At 36.6% G+C, this 17331-nt stretch overlaps 1 long non-coding RNA gene and 1 pseudogene across 3 annotated transcripts in view; one reads left to right on the forward strand and one right to left on the reverse strand.

Annotated features, from left to right (window-relative positions):
• LOC309630298 overlaps positions 1–17331 on the reverse strand; it is a 223293-nt gene that overhangs the window by 169497 nt on the left and 36465 nt on the right. The gene's annotated exons all lie outside the window — the stretch shown is intronic.
• The window catches only part of LOC309630276 (GTP-binding protein Di-Ras3 pseudogene), a 90160-nt pseudogene that overhangs the window by 1604 nt on the left and 71225 nt on the right, over positions 1–17331 (forward strand). The gene's annotated exons all lie outside the window — the stretch shown is intronic.

A 17331-nucleotide genomic window follows, 5' to 3' on the forward strand; every position in this document is an offset into this window, starting at 1 on the left:
CAGCTATATTTTTATCATATGTTCTTCTTTAAGTAACTAGCAGTAGATAATTACAATTCAAATGGCCAAAGTTTTTTAAAAAAGCAAAAAACAAAAATGATTTTTATTTATAACATTTGAAGGAATCAAGAAAGTTTACAAAAGAGGAAGGAAATATAAAAATTGGAAAATAAATACTAAAATGGAATAAAATCTTCCATCTATATGATGTTCTTTTGGAATCTGCATTTTGTTATAGTATTATGTTATTTGTTTTAGATAAGGCATAGTGAAAAGAGTTAAGTGTTGTAAAGAATAAGACTAAGAAAAGACATAAATTATCTTTCATGTTTGGAATGAAACTATTTTAAAACTAGCCAAGCAACCTTTCTGATCTTTGGTACATTGGACAAGGTAAATGGGAGCTTGATATTTTCCCTGGAGTGTTTTGTAGAACACCTTATGTTTTGGGACAAGGACACAGTACACTATAATTTGGTTGCTTTCAGTAAAATCTGTTTACCAGTTGAAAATTACATTATGAGATAATAATAGGGTAAAATTTACAATGCTTGCAAAATATGTATTGATATTTAATCAAGCTGTTGGTTAAACAGCTGATCCTATGAAATTTTACACAAATATTGGATTTTTCTCGTATTATTCTAGACATAGTCAAGGACTCTTCCACATTACTTTTCAACTAACAGTATCAAAATAGCGTGTGAGGTTTACAGTCATTCAGTGCTTAACTTTAAGTAATGTCAGCACTTGTGCTCTGTTGGAATAACCACACTGAATCTGGAGTTTTATGATGTTACAAATAAATCATCTCCAGACATCCCCTTTGTTCTTTTGTCATTATAGAAGATGAACATAAACAGGTCATTGTAATAGTACATAATTTGCAAATAAAAATAGGGCATTATTTTTTATAGTGAAATGTATTTTGCTTAAATATGTTACTTTATAAACAAGTTTATTTATGAAAAATAAGTGATTAATAATATTCTCTTAGAAAGTTTCTGCTGCTTACCCTTGTAAGAACAAGACATAGCTCCATTCTGCAAGGGGAAGTTAAAAGTCAACTAAACAACTACAAAATAATAAGATTTGTTAGCATCTTACATTTTATAAAATATATTCACATACATTTTCAAACTTAATCTTTATACCAAAACTGTGAAATACTTGCAGAATGTATTTTACCCCCACATATAATCAAAGAAAAGAGAAATTCATAGCCATGGACTTTTATAAGGTCATATCATATAATTAGTAAACTGCAGAGAATAGAAATCAACCCAAGTCCTCTGATTTTAATGCTTATATATTTTCCAACAGAAAATTTTGCCACCCTCAAAATTACTGATTGGTGGACATTAATATCTAGATTGAAGTTCATGCCTATCTAAAAACTCTGTTTGGGACATAGTCACTAACTTGGTAAGGTAAAATGTAGATAAACATGGACATTCTAATTTTAGTTAATGTAATTCAGAGAAAGAAGTTTGGATGTAATTAGTTCCAGGAACAGTGCAGCTGCCATTTTTAACAAGTTGGCTTTTTGTTTCCCTCATGCTCATGCCTCCTTATCACAATATGGCTGCTGTAGCTCAAGACATCATCTTTGCATTTCCATGTTCCAAGCACAAATAAAGAAGAAGAATACCAGAAACACACATTTTCTTTTGTCAGAAAATAAAACATTTCTCTCTCATTTCCACTTATATCTCAATGGGCAAAATTGGATCACATGATCACTCTTAGCTGCAGAGAGACCAGGAAAGTGAGTATTTAGCCTTTGCCAGTCTCTGCAGTGGTAGGTGAACAAGGGGAAGGAGCTTGTGATGACTGAGGGCTGGCCAGTTACAATGTCTGCCACACAGTAGAATGTCAGAAAAAACCCAGAAACTATCCCTGCTCTCAAGAAGCTCACATTCTAGTACCAGAAGTAAAAATAAGTGCATAAATGACTGGAACACATGGTATGGATTGAGGTGTGCATTTCATACAGAAATGAAGATTAAAGTGTTCTAGGTATTCAGAGAAGGGAACAGTTATAACTCGCCTTGCGTATACTGTATTTTTTCTTACCTTTTGACCAATTGTTCTCATTAGTTGCATTAAACAGGACCCTTTCTATAGCAAATGACAGTAAACGGAGGAAGAGAAAGGAATGTACAGGCTCAAGTAACTGAGAAGTACAACCACAGCTGGATCCAGGAAACTAAACCAATTTCATCAGGATTCTGTCTTTCTGTATCTCTCAGCTCTACTTTTTCTGAGCTGGCTTCATTCTCAGGAATGTTGCTCTGATATGATTGCAGAAAAAATTGGCAGCTCTAGTTTTATTTGTCCTTTTATCTTAGCAATCTCAGATGAAATAAAAGCATACCTCTTTCCTGCAGCTGTCTCAAGCGAAAGCCCTGGGGATGCTCTGATCACCTTGGCTTGGTCACATGCCTATCTCTCCTGAACCGATCACCTTTCACTCTGACCAAGTGTGTGGGGAATCTTATGGGCAAATCTGAATCAGATGATAACTTCTATGTTGGGTGGGGGTGGTAGGAGGAGTTTGCAGGAAAGGCTACTGATTAATCACCTCTATGGAGAGGATTCTAAACAGACAGAAAATAACAAATATCCATTACAAAATAAGTACTCTACATTCTAGGAATACTGAGTTTTCACACACCTCAGTCTCACAGAACCTGAGCAGAAAGATGCTATCACAGACCTATTTGGTTAACAGGGTAGTAACTGCACCAACTTGTCCCAACACCGCTAATGTTAGTGGAATGTTGTCATACCTGGCAGTTACCTATTGCAGGAAAACAAGAATCTAAATCTTACCATCTATCAAAAATACATCCCCAAAACAAGAGACTGCTGGGGTGTCAAAGGGATTCACAGTACATTGAAAATTAAATGTATCTAGTGCTTTTGATTATAAAATTCTATGCATTCATTATATTTGAGAAATAGTATATTCCATATATTCACGCCAGATGTTTGATTTTCATTTGATCACATTTTATAGAATGTGTTATCTATACTGAACATACACACTTAACTCCACAACTTTCCTTGACCCTAATTTTCCTTTTCCTCAGATGAGTGGGCTATTCCTGCTGCCACCATTTATCGTAACTGTTTTTCTTCTTAGACTTCTATAATATGACTTCGATTCTTAATGCTCTCTTGAAACTTCACTCTGGAGTTCATCTGATTCTGTGGCCCCATCTCAGTCCAAATTTTCCTTGACCTTTACATGGCTTTTTTTTTTTTTTTCTTTTAATCAACTTTCCCTTCTTTCCTCTATTGGTTTCCATTATGGCCCTCCAGAATTTGACTCTAAATAACTGATCCAGCAAGGTGACCCACTGCTCACTATTCCAGAAATAAACTCTCTTCATAAAACTTCTGCTGAATCTTCTATTTTGGCATATCTTCTCCAATCTAAATTCTCCCCTTCCTTCAAGTTTCACCTCACAGTTTGCCAAACATTCCAGTTTGCAATAATTTTTCTCTTCACTGTACTCCCATTTTTATCAATATCCCTCATTTTGGTAATCATTTCATGAGTATTTTCTGATTATTATATTGTCAATTCTTTGAGAGTAGGGACATTTTACTTAATTTATTTTCTGAGTTATTCCTCAGTCATTGTTGAGCACATCATAAGTACATTACTGAAATGTTTTGAATTAATTTTGTTCTCTAAATAAGCATTTTTAATATTTCTGTGAAACCACAGAAATTTTATGGGAGTAGCAGAACCTGTTTTAAATTTAAGAGTGAAAAAATTTAAAAAATAGTCAACTATGTAAATTAAACTCTCATGTCTCTAAATGCCAAATTTCTCAGAAAGAAAGGTGTCTAACGGCATATCTCAAGGGGTGAATACATTCCAGAAACATCAAAGAATAACACTTTAATCTTTAGAGCAATTAATATCCATTTCCAAAATTAAACCCTCCAAAATTAACAGCAGTATCACATTTTACAGACAAAATATTTTAACATTTCTACATTTTAATAAGATTTTAGTAATATGAAAATAAAGCCATTATAAAAGAGTTTATATTCTCACTAATTCTCCATGATTTAGACTTTCATACATAGTAAAAAACTAAAGGATAGAGGGGATTAAAGGATACAAATATTTTAATTAAGAGCAAGCATCCAAGCAAAAAAGAACACAATTCAAACTTGAATTTTAATATCTCTAAATACATTAATAGAAGTAAAAATATTTCTTAGTTAAATATGTCTGATTAAATTCGTCTTGAAATACAGCATTTCTTGAAACAATCTGCTTTCACAGATTTAAAGATACCAGGCCTCTCCTTGTCTAGTGTTTCAATGACTGAAAAAGTCCAGTTCATATTCTATGCCTTCGTTGTGATAAAACACAACGTTCGTTGTTTCAAACCTCGGCTCTTAAATTTCCTTCTACTTCCTTTACTGTTTTGTGCATTTTAAATGTGTGACAAGCAGCATTCTCTTAGCCTAAATTCCTGTGGCTTTTGAATGCAGGTTATTCTCATTGGTTATTGAAGCCATCCTAACTTGGGTTATTTCCTGTTTTACTAAACTGCCCTTTCAAAATGCTTATATTACACATGAAGCTCACTGACAACCTTCACTGGAAATATTTTAAAAGTAAATTTCATGTGCTATCATTTTTTTATAGCAGTTTCAGATTCTACAAAATAATCTCAATTTTCTATGATCACTAACTCAGAGCCAAGCTTTTTTTACAAAGCCACTTAAGGACAGTACTGAAAGCAGACTATTTTTAAAGGGTCCCTCTCAGTTTATCATAATGTTGCCTCTTAACTGGGAATCATGAAGACCAGTCTCTCTCCAAGTCTATCATCTCCTTTTTTTTAATTTGTCCATTTATATGAAGTCTGCTTCTCAGTTTTATTGTCTAATTCATGTTTAGAGGGCAGTTAAAAAAGTAGGTTTGCTTAATAACTAACTAAAAGAAATAAAATATTCAGCTGTGGTAATCAAATTAATTCATTATGCTCACATCTCTGACTAGAAACTCATATATTTCTGAATCACTTAAATTTCTGAAGCACTCTTGGTGTTTTCCACTGACACGTCATTTATTTGGTGTGTATACACTGTTCGCAGAACATAATCATACCTTGAAGTTCATCTCATCCCTCGCTATATCCCTTTAGCACAGTGCTTGTAACTTTCACACAATATTTGTTTGATAAATGAATGATTGAACAAATGACTTTGTCATTGAGTTGTCTGATATTACCGAGTGATTTCATTCATTCCAGAAATGACTGAGCTATACTGTCCTGAACTTTGCTGTGTTAATAACATCAAAAATTCAAACATCGAAAATTCCTAAGAAAATTTCAGAGACTCAAGAAGAGTGATGAGCAACATTTCTTGACAAGGAGATCAATTTAGAACATAGAAAAAAATGTTTGGAACCATATTTTGTGTATCAGAAAGTGTTTTACTATTCCTAGTCTCAAGTATTCATTTATTATTCATTTATTATTTACCTGACACAAATGTTTCTTTTCTTCTTTAGCTAAAATGCTGGGATCTATATAGCTGGCAGCTGTAGTAGTGACTGATTTTAATACTGTGCTGTTTAACAGATTTCACTGTTTAGTAAAATATCTTTTAAGTTAGTATTTTTTGTCTTTTCTTGGCTTAAAGATATTTTTATTATTTAAAAGAAATTTATAGTATATTCTTTAAAGAAGATATCTTCCATGGAAATGAAACAGATAGTATATAGCTGCTACAGGAAGTATACTCATTCCACTTTCTTCAAAATATGCAATTCTCACCACCCATTTTCTTGGCAACAGTCTTAGCAAGGATTTAAATAGAATGTCAAAGAATAAATATAATAGCCAATAACTTCATAGCTGATCATTTATAAAATTTCTTTTTGGCAATGACTTAGGTAACAAAGTCTAGAAATTGAAGAGGTGTGTCATTAAAGTGGACCAGAAAGCAGAAAGAAAGTAAAAGTAAAACAAGCTATGGGAAACAGGAAAATATCAAAATCCTAAGAAAAATTTATTAGCATTGTTTTTAACACTAATTCATATTTATTGGGGCCTTAATATATGCTAAGTTCTCTTGTAAATGTGTCACACGGACTAACTCATTTTGTCTTCACATAACTTTATGAGATAGGACAACTGTAGGCTAGAATATATTGGGTGGGCCAAAAAGTGCCTTCAGTTTTTTAAGTAAAAATAAAAGACACATTTTTCATTTTCACCAAGAACTTTATTGAACAACGTATGCACCCTTTTGTTCCACTACCTTCTGCCATTTTTCATGCAACTTCATAATTCTATCCTCCCAAAACTTTTTATCTTTTTGAGCAAAGAACTGTTTGTTCCAGGTGCCTCTTACAGTCTTCCAGGGAATTGAAATTTTTTCCATTAGGAGAATTTTATAAAGACCGAAATAAATGGAAATCCGAAGGTGCAATGTCTGGTGAATATGGTGGATGAATCAGAACTTCCCAGCCAAGCTGTAACAGTTTTTGCCAGGTCATCAAAGAAACATGCAATCTTGCATTATCCTGTTGGAAGATTATGCGTTTTCTGTTGACAAATCCTGGATGCTTTTCTTCGAGTGCTGCTTTCAGTTGGTCTAATTTCCAGCAGTACTTGCTGGAATTAATCATTTGGTTTTCCAGAAGGAGCTCATAATAGAGGACTCACTTCCAATTCCACCATATACACAACATCACCTTCTTTGGATGAAGACCGGCCTTTGGTGTGGTTGGTGGTGGTTCATTTCACTTGCCCCACCATCTCTTCTGTTCCACATATTGTACAGTATCCACTTTTCATCGCCCATCACAATTTGTTTTAAAAATGGAACGTTTTCATTACTTTTCAGTAGAGAATCGCATGGGAAATACGGTCAAGAAGTTATTTTTCACTTAACTTATGTGGAACCCAAACATCAAAGCGATTCACGTAACCAAGCTGGTGCAAATGATTTTCAGTGCTTGATTTGGATATTTTGAGTATGTCAGCCATCTCCCGTGTGGTATAACGTTGATTGTTCTCAATTATTGTTTCAATTTGATCGCTATCAACTTCAACTGGTCTACTCTACTGTGGAGCATCGTCCAGCACAAAACTTCACAAACCACTTTTGACACATTCGATCAGTCACAGCACCTCCTCCATACACTGCACAAATCTTTTTGTGCGTTTCAGTTGCGATTTTACCTTTCTTGAAATAATAAAGCACAATATGCTGAAAATGTTGCTTTTTTTCTTCCATCTTCAATATTAAAATGGCTACACAAAAATTCACCAATTTTGATAAGTCTTTTTTTAAATGCACACTGGTATGACAGCTGTCACATACAATCTAACAAAATTGTTTCAAATGAAGTTAAAGACAACTAAGTGCTACTAGAGCCATCTTACAGAAAAAAACGAATGAACCTTTTGAGTCTAAGTAAGTGGTACAGATATTATTGTCACTGCTTTACAGATCAACACTGAGGTAAATAACCATGTTAGGGGTCATAGTAAGTGGAGAAATAGAATTAAAACTAATGTCTTCATATTCCTAGCTCAGTGTTTTGCTCTTAAATCATTTGCACACCATAACAAAGGCTAGCCAGTCATTTACTGTTATGTTACCCACGTTCTCCTAAGCATATAAAGACACTAGATTTCCTGGTCAGTCATATGACTGAATTTTAACCAATAGAATGTGGGCAGAAGTGATGAACTCCAATTCATACTTGTCCATAGAAGTCGCCCCTGAATAACCCTCCAGACTCTTACCACTAGAGAATGACTAGAGTATCTGTGAGAATCTGGAAGACATAGAGTCACAAGATGGAATGGGCCTTGGTGCCTGGATGACTGCCTGGCGTTCAGTCTTCACCACCTTCCTCCCCCACCAGACCCGCAGTGGAGTGTGCTGGCAGCAGAAATAAACTTGTGTTGTGAGAAGCCACTGGGAAATTAGGTTGCTATTTAGCCATTAGTCTACCAGATTCATAACCCTCCCACATGATACCTCTGTAGAGATATAAGAGGACAGCAACATCCAACTCTGAGATATTAACCTGCTTCCCTTTCAATTCCTTTTAATTTTTGTTTTGTCCTTCTTACCACTTTTTCTTTTACTTTCCATAGTGTACATGGCCTCAGGATCAGAGGGTGGTATGGGCTGAGCATTGGTCGAAGCAGCTGAACAGTAAAACAAATTACCTTATGAATCATCCACTTTGTTTTACTTACAAAAGCTTAAGGTCAGAACAAGGAGAGAGTTCATGAATATAGGCAAATTGTTTTAACGAAAAACAGGAAGGAAAAAGGCTTCCCCCCAAATTAAAAAGGACTGCCCCGGGCTATAAGGAAGGTGATGCAAGCTGTGGCAGAATTATTTTTCCTGCTCTTATCCTTCACCCTTTCAACGAGCTTTAATTGACTAGGAACTGCCAAGGCCCACAGCTCTGTACCTGGAGGCTTATTTCCCCAGAACCAGAAAGCCTCACTGCTCCATGAAAAAAACAGGTGGGAAGTGTGAAGGACCCAACCTGCCCCAGGAACCCTGGAGAGTCACTGGTTTCCTTTCCTCGAGAGTCTGTTTCCTTTTATCTCCGGAGCATTTCACAGAATCGCAAAAGAGGTTGTGTACAAATACCCCAGGTCCCTTTCTCTTCAGGGGGAATAATTTTTTGTCGGCATTTTCATGCAGGATGACAGTCCAGTCTTTCACTGGCTTAATAATACCCCCCGCAATCTTCCTTTTCCTGGATTATTTCCCCAGAAACCTACTGGTGTTTTCTGCACTTCCCAAATAAACTCCTTGAGTACAGATCTTTGTTTCAGGGTCTCTTCCTGGGAGAATCCAGACTAGGACAAACAAAGAAGCCTACAGACCCTAAAACAAAGGCCACCTGTATTTACTTCTGAAGGAACTAACAGGGATGCAGCAACAAGAAGTGAGAGTTTCACAAGATCTAGGAGCAGAAGGGGCTCGCATCCTGTTTCTTGAAAGAAACCAACAGTGATGTGGCAGGAGTTTCATGGTGTATCTAAGGAAGTAGGACCACAGGCAAATTCACAAAATATCCATGCCCAAAGTTTGGCATCAAAGTTGCAGAAAGCTGAAGGACCTGAAGGGAGTCGTCTCAACTTGATGGCTCAGCAACTTTCTATATGCACATATCAACTAACACCTTGACATAGTGTAAGGTTAGGGACTGTGAATGAAAAATGCTGCCTGCCACATCAGTAAACAAAGGATGTTGCAGCCATCAAGCCACTACAGCTGCCCCCAGTGGTGAGCCCTGAGGGAATTTAGGACGGAGACAAACAGGCTGCCCCTGCCAAGCCCTCAGCCACTGCAGCCGTCCCCAACAGTGCACCCTGAGGGGACTCAGGATGGGAAAGAACAGGATAGTGGCCCTAGGTAGCTAAGGTGCATATCAAAGGAATGATTTCAGTGAGCCCAGACTCTAGCATCTTCCCATACAATGAAAAGTGCTGAGTCACAGATGTAGAAAACGAACATATGGTTACCAGGGGGGAAAGTGGGGCGGTGTGGGGGACATAAATTGGGATACTGGGACTGACATACACACACTACTACATATAACATAGATAACTAATAAGGACGTGCTGTATAGCACAGGGAACTCTTCTCAATACTCTGTAGCGACCTATATGGGAAAAGAATCTAAAAAAGAGTGGATGTATGTATACATATAACTAATACACTTTGCTGTACAGCAGCAACGAACGCAACATTGTAAATCAACTATACTCTAATAAAAATTATTTTAATTAATGAATTAATTTTTTTTAAAGTGCTAAATTCATTAACTTGAGGTGTCTGGCTTTCTTTAACTAATGTTAATCCTTTTTAAATTATTTATTTATTTATTATTATTATTTTTTGATTTATTTATTTATTTATGGCTGTGTTGGGTCTTCGTTTCTGTGCGAGGGCTTTCTCTAGTTGCGGCAAGTGGGGGCCACTCTTCATCGCGGTGCGCGGGCCTCTCACTATTGCGGCCTCTCTTGTTGCGGAGCACAGGCTCCAGACGCGCAGGCTCAGTAGTTGTGGCTCACGGGCCTAGTTGCTCCGCGGCATGTGGGATCTTCCCAGACCAGGGCTCGAACCCGTGTCCCCTGCATTGGCAGGCAGATTCTCAACCACTGCGCCACCGCCACCGGGGAAGCCCTAACTAATGTTAATCTTTTGATGTCCCGACTACCTGGTCTTTGTCGCAAAAGCCCCTATTTATCCTGGCTCCTCCCTCACCTCTTCGCAGCTGTCCCTCCCAGCGATCTGAGAGTCTGTCTCCAGGGCTTGAAGTTCTCAGAAAAATCCCCCGAATAAAACGTAACTCTCAACTTTTAGGTTGTGCATTTTTTTTGTCAATAGGACCGTTTATACCATAATCTAAAGTGGGGTAAGAATGGAAAGAATCAGAAAAAACTGATTAAGTCCGATCAGTTCAGTGGCTGGGGGCTCAAAGATCAAGATTAAATTTTACTAGAAAAGTTATATATTATTAAAGAAGTTATATTTCTTGCATACCTGAGTTTGAAAATTAAGATTCACACCTTTTTATGATACTGTGGTATGCTGGATTATAATTTTCTATTATTCACTCCTACCTTCTCTATAGAACTTTTCATGCATCCTGTGGGAAAAGTATTAATCCCTGCCTTTGTGATTTGGGGCTTAGATGGATGACATATTTTGAGCAATAGAATATGAATAGATCTGCCAAATGTCATATTTGAGCAGAATATTTAAGAGGAATTGTGTGTTTCCACTTAGGAGCTATTCTATCAGCTTGTGTCTCAGAATGAGGATACACGTAGAGGTCAAACCAGCTGACCTGAAACATATGTAATGTGAATGAGAATAAATGGTTGATGTTTAAGCCACTGAAATGAAGGAGATGCTTATTAGCACAGCAAAGCTGACCAATACGTATACTAAGGGAGAAAATCAGAGGAAGACAACCAAGAAAGAGCTGAAGTACTTCCTAAGGATGGAGCAAAAATTCCACTTTACTGTTCAGTGTGGTTGATATTCTGCAGTCTATCAGTCACTATATTGCCTCTCTGAAATTCACAAAGCAGTTCCACTAACAACACAATGGACTATAGCAAAATATGAGGGAGGGGGAGAAGGAATGCAAAGACTATGTTAAAGCTTTCTGTGAAGAAGTTTCGATCTCATTATCATGAAAAGTTGGAAGGCATTCTCTTTCTAAATGACTGTAAAGTTTAAAATGCAAGTTGGGAATTCACATGAATGCCTAGAACTATGAGTCACTGAAAAATCCTGGAAATGTTGTTAAAATAGTTCTATACTCCTCCTCCCAGCTAAGCCTTTCCTAAGGCATCCTAAGTCTTTGGATCCTGAGGTGTAGATGGAGGCACGGAAGAGATTGTTGAGTTCTTGTTTGGTGTTTGTAAGTCTCCATGACAATTTTTACCCTGTATACTGAAGGCTTATTTTTAGAATGATTCCTTTCATGTTCACTTTAAAAATTAGAACACTTTTCAGATAACAGATTAAAAGAATAAGTAGTTGAGTCTGGAAAGAGGAGCATATTCTTTCATGCCAAGAGGACATTATTTAGCGTTGGGTTTAAGCAATCATTTGCTAAATGATACCATCATGGCTTAAAAGAGAAACAATCACTGTTCATTTTCTTCATGTGGATTGTTTGTGCTGTGGTTTACGTGTGTCAAATTTTGTTTCCAGTTTCTTGACATCACATGAAGTGTTTAGCTTCATGTATTTTGTATATGTTCTCTTGACTTACGGGCACACAAATTTTAAAACATAAAACCTTAACCAATCTCCTGCTACTTACCCTGCTCCAGAAAAATTTTGATAAAAGAAATATTTAATAACTTGTTTAATGTATTTTTAAGCAAATCATGGAGTTCTTCTCATTAACTTTCCACACTTTCACCTCCGAATCTGCCAACCTCGTACTCCGCAGTCCCTTCTAACACAAAAAGTAAATTATCCATGCCCTTAACTAGAACCAAGCCCTCTGTTTCTGGCCTGTATCCTAGGCCTTCTTGAGATACCAAGGATTTTTTTCTGGTGGCTATTACTCTGAAGTCTTCGGTTTTTCCCTTTTCACCTAGATCTTTTTCATCAGCAAACAACATAGGCATGGTCTCAATGGTGGGGCCTGGTACCTTTGGGTGTGACACAGACTGCTAGCTGGTCACCAAAACTGTTTTGTCTTCTTCCTGGGCACACGATAGCCTACACGTCCCAGCCTACACTTACACATAGGAGTAGTCATGTTACTAACTTGTAGTCAATAAAACATGAGCAGAAGTTTTCTCCCACAAAGCTTTGCCCCACAAAAACCTGCTATGCGTCATTCTCCAGACAGATATAGACAGCAAGGTGATGTTGGCAGTTCTATTTTAAAAAATAATAATTCTACAAGAGCCCTTAAATTCCTACTAGGAGAAGATTCGCTCATCGATCAGCATTAACTAATTTAGACTACGTGAGCAACAAAAAAATTAACATGGTGTTAAGCCACTGAGATTTGGGGCTGGTCTAATAGAGAAGCTAGTGTTATCTTTACTGACCTAAGTATCGAGAGTGGAAACAGGGAGACCAGTTAGGAGGCTATCCTGATACTCCTCAAATAGTAGTCTCAATAGTAGGCTATTTCTCTACTCTTTTTTAAAGCCAAACTCCTCAAAAGAATTACCAGTCTTTCTCATGTCAACTCTAAAACTTCTCTTGACCTCCACAGTGCTAAATCTAATCACTGATTCTCAATCTTAATTTTACTCTATCACCACTAACTTCAGAGTTGGTCATTCTCTACACATAAATGTCCATTTCATATTGCTTTCTCTATGTCACTGTCTCTTGGCTCTCTTCTTACCCCACAGTTCCAGCCATCTCAAACACCACTGCAGGATCTCCCTTATTTTCCTGCTTTGTACATGCTCCAGTGACCTGGGGCTCATTTCATGGACTTCTTCTCTCCTCTTTTAATCCCTATCTATTCCGTATAAATACCATCTATGTGGTTACTATCTCCAAAATTTTAACTCCTGGTTACACCTCTACCTGGCATCCCATGTAACAATATCCACTGACCCACTAGGAAGTTTACTGTATGTCTCATAGACATCTCAAACTTAACATATCCAAAACCAAACTCTTGACTGTGCTCTACCCTCTCATCTGTTCCTATCCTAATGGTCCCCATCTCAGTAAATGGTAACTCCTTCTTCAGTTATCCTGAACAAAAATCTTTGACTGCTCTGGTTTTCCCATTCCCCATATATAATTTACTAGAAAAGTTTATTATCTTTACTTTCAAAATATATCTTGAACTCATCTCTTCCCCAAACCCTCATTGTTGCTATCCTTTTTTGGTTATATTCACTAGTTTTTTGTATTTTTTTTTTTTAGATTCCACATATAAGTGATAACATACAGTATTTGTCTTTGTCTGATTTATTTAACTAAGCATAGTACCCTCAAAGTCCATCCATGTTGTTGCAAATGGTAAAATTTTATTCTTTTTTATGGCTGAGTAGTATTCCATCATGTATATATATACCACATCTTCTTTATCCATTCATCTGTTGATGGACACTTAGGTTGCTTCCATATCTTGGCTATTATAAATAATGCTGCTATGAACATTGGGGTGCATGTATCTTTTCAAATTAGTGTTTTCATTTTCTTTGGATAGCTACCCAGGAGTGGAATTGCTGGATCATATGGTAGTTCTAATTTTAGTTTTTGAGGGACCTCTGCACTGTTTTCCACAGCAGCTGCTCCAATTTACATTCCCACCAACAGTGTACAAGGATTCCCTTTTCTCCACTCCCTCACCAACAATTGTTCTTTGTGGTCTTTTTGGTGATGGCCATTCTGACAGATGTGAGGTGATTTCTCATTGTGGTTTTGATTTGCATTTCTCTGATCATTGCTACCTTAATACAAGTCATCATAAACTCTTTCCTGTATTATTTACTAGCCACTGACTGCCTCCTCTGCTTCTGCTCATGACTTCCTAGAATCTGTTCTCAAAATAGTAGCCACGGTAATGCTTTTGCAACATAATTCATATCATTGTCATTGCTTTGTTCAAACCCTCCAATTGCTTTCCATCCCCTACAGAATATAATTCCAAGTGCCATTTTTTCTTTTGAATTTTAATATAGTTGGTTTGTATATTTTAATGCAGATATTAAAACAAATATAAAGAAATAAATAATGCAGATGTCCTAGCAAAGTTTTTTAAAATTGGAGTTTGCTTCTTGAGCCTATTTATTTTTTAAAATACTATTTATTATTTTTATAATTACAAAGTGAATGTATGTTACTATGGACACTTTGGAACATAATGAAAAAGAAAAAAGAAGAAATATTTAAACCTACCAGTAATACCACCAACCAGAGCTAACTCCTATTCCGTGTTAGAGCTTATACCTAGGCCTTGTATTCAGTAAGAAAGCACCAGGAAATCTAGCCCTGTTATTTTTGGATGGTGTCTATTCTCATTGATCTAAAGTGTATTCTTAGCACCCAATATCAAGTTCTATACATTTTACACATGTTTATTATTATTATTGCTTGTACCCATTTTCAGAGGGAGATTAGCTTATATTTCCATTCCATGAAGATTCTATCTAATAAGTGATGCAGATAGAATTTGGTTCACATTCATTTTTAATGCTACTAATATAAGTAGAGATAAAAAGTCCCAAAGGGTAGTGGGGCATAGGATTAGTGGTCTATGGAATTACCAACTTTCTTATCTTTTAATATGAAAAAAGGAAGTAGTGCTAAAACCATTGAAATTTGTTCAACTGTGTCATAGAAGACATTAAAGTTGAATCTAAGTTTTAACAGATTGAAAGAACCCCTAAACATCTATCCATTCATTCAGCAGATATTCAGCTATTGACCACCCACTGTGACCCAGTTACTATCCAATGCAATGAAGAGATGTTATTCTTAACTCAGGGTCAACCTGAAGAAATACCCTAATGGATTCACTAGACAGTGAGCTTTTGATGGCAGATATGTGTCTTAATCTCAACACCTAGTGTAGGGCCAAATATCAGAGCTCTCATTTGAAGAAACTTTGAAGAGCACATTTTCCATAGAGGTCAGTCTCAAGGCTGATATCATTTATTCCTAATAGTTGAAGCCAATTATAGAACAACTAAGGCTTTGTGCTAAGTGCCTGTAGATATTATTTCATATAATACTCCTATAATTTTTTAATAGCCATCTATGAAATAGCTAGCATTAACCCCATTTTAAAGATGTGAAAGTTTAAGTGACTGGTTCATGTCATATAGCCAGTGGCCACAGAGGCAAACTTCGAGGACAAGTTTGTCAGACTTCAAAGCCCATATTCCTCCCATGATCTCATACTGTCTCTTGCTAATCTTCAGAATTTGTAAAATAGCAGAGACTTTGAGACTATAGGCTGTGAAGTCAACCTAACAGGGGTTGTTTTTTTTTTCTCTTCTGTTTTGTTTTCTTCCTTTGGCTGCACCATGTGGCTTGTGGGATCTCAGTTCCCCAGCCAGGGAATGAACCCAGCCATGGCAGTGAAAGCATGTAGTCCTAACCATTAGGCAACCAGGGAACTCCCAACCTAACAGGGTTTGAACTCCAAAACCAACACTTGCTGTGTACCCTTTGACCAGCTATGTAACCTTTCTAAATCTCAGTTTCTTCATCTGTAAACTGGAAATGATACTACCTATCTCAAAGGGCTACTGTGAGAATTAAATGAGGTGAGTCACATGAAAATATTATACTTACCATGTAATAATTGCTCAATGAGAGTGAGCTATTATTATTATTGTGAAGATACTAGCCTATTTCATTTTCTTTAAATTAATTGTTTAAATATGTATTATACTTTATATTACATATATTTTATATATATGTGTGTGTGTGTGTGTGTGTGTGTGTGTGTTTGTATATTTCTGTTCCTCTCTATTTTTCTCTAGAGAGATCAGGCAAGAATTCTACATAAATGATAAACTGGCATACAGAGGGGAAATTATATACTTATCTCATAAAAAGTAGTGGAGTCAGGATGTAGAACTTGTGTCTTCTGTCCCAGTGTTTCTTGTACTCTACCATATTACCCTAACTTTGCAGTAAATGAAACAAGAGGAAGTCTGTTCTGTGTAGGGGAAAACTTCTCAACTAAAAGTCTGGAAAATGTCACTAAGGAAGGTGTATGATCTCTATCTACAATGTTTCTCTTCACAGTGTGACAGACCATGATCAATTTGTGATGGCTTAGGTAGTCAGTGATTACAGGCAACTGGTTGAACCAGATCACTTACTTCCTTTATTCCCTTCTCATTGTGTAAATTTCTGACACTATGAGACTACATTAAAAACAAACCACTCCTGCTGTTGTGAGCCTTGAAGTCAAACCAGGGAAGTTTAACTTTAAGGCAACTGCACTATCAGGAAGAATGAATGATGGAGCAGCCCATATGCTGGCCCATCTTCACTCCTGCAAATTGCATTTCTGACAAGAGAACTGCCATATAGTGAAGGCTCCCTGTTAGGTCAATGGATTTGGAAATGGAAGGTGCATCATGATTACACAGAAAAAGTCCCTGACCAATAGCAAAGGCTGCCACAAAGGCACATAAATAATGACAGCTAGTAGCAATATGAGAGACACTCTTACTATCTTCAGAGCTTCTAGATATTAAGCTCATGGACACCAATTGCAAAAACTCAAGATGTCAATAGGATAAGTGAGGCTATATAAGCTGATTAATTAGAAGAGCAGATCATTAACAAGTTTCTGTTGGTAGCTTTACCCTGGTGAATTTTGCTTTATGGGCTGTTTTTCTTTAGAACCTACATCCATGTATGTTGTCAGACAAAAATCTACTTTGTGAAAGATCAGTATTTGGTTGCATCTAGTCATGAATCATATACACATTAAGTGCTTCAAGCAGTTGTGCTCACGAGATCAATGGTGACACCCCGTATTGCTCAATAATTTCATTCTGAAGGATTGGGGGCACTTTTCACCCCGTATCTTATATGGATTTTGGATGCTGGTATGTGTACTTTTTTCCAAGTCTAGGGGTGGGGAGCATATTTGCCAGAAGCCAATAGGCACCCACAAACACAACACCATATTTCTTTTAAATGATATGGAACCAAATATTCCCATTAGTAGGGACAAGTTGATACTTTAAAATACTCCAACTTAAAGAATTTTGACAAATTTCATGGCACATTCTGGATGTAGAAGGAGTGTCATTTTTTTTATTGTAAAGA

The sequence above is a fragment of the Balaenoptera borealis genome, assembly GCF_965194805.1.
Source record: "Balaenoptera borealis genome assembly, chromosome: 6".
NCBI lineage: Eukaryota > Metazoa > Chordata > Mammalia > Artiodactyla > Balaenopteridae > Balaenoptera > Balaenoptera borealis.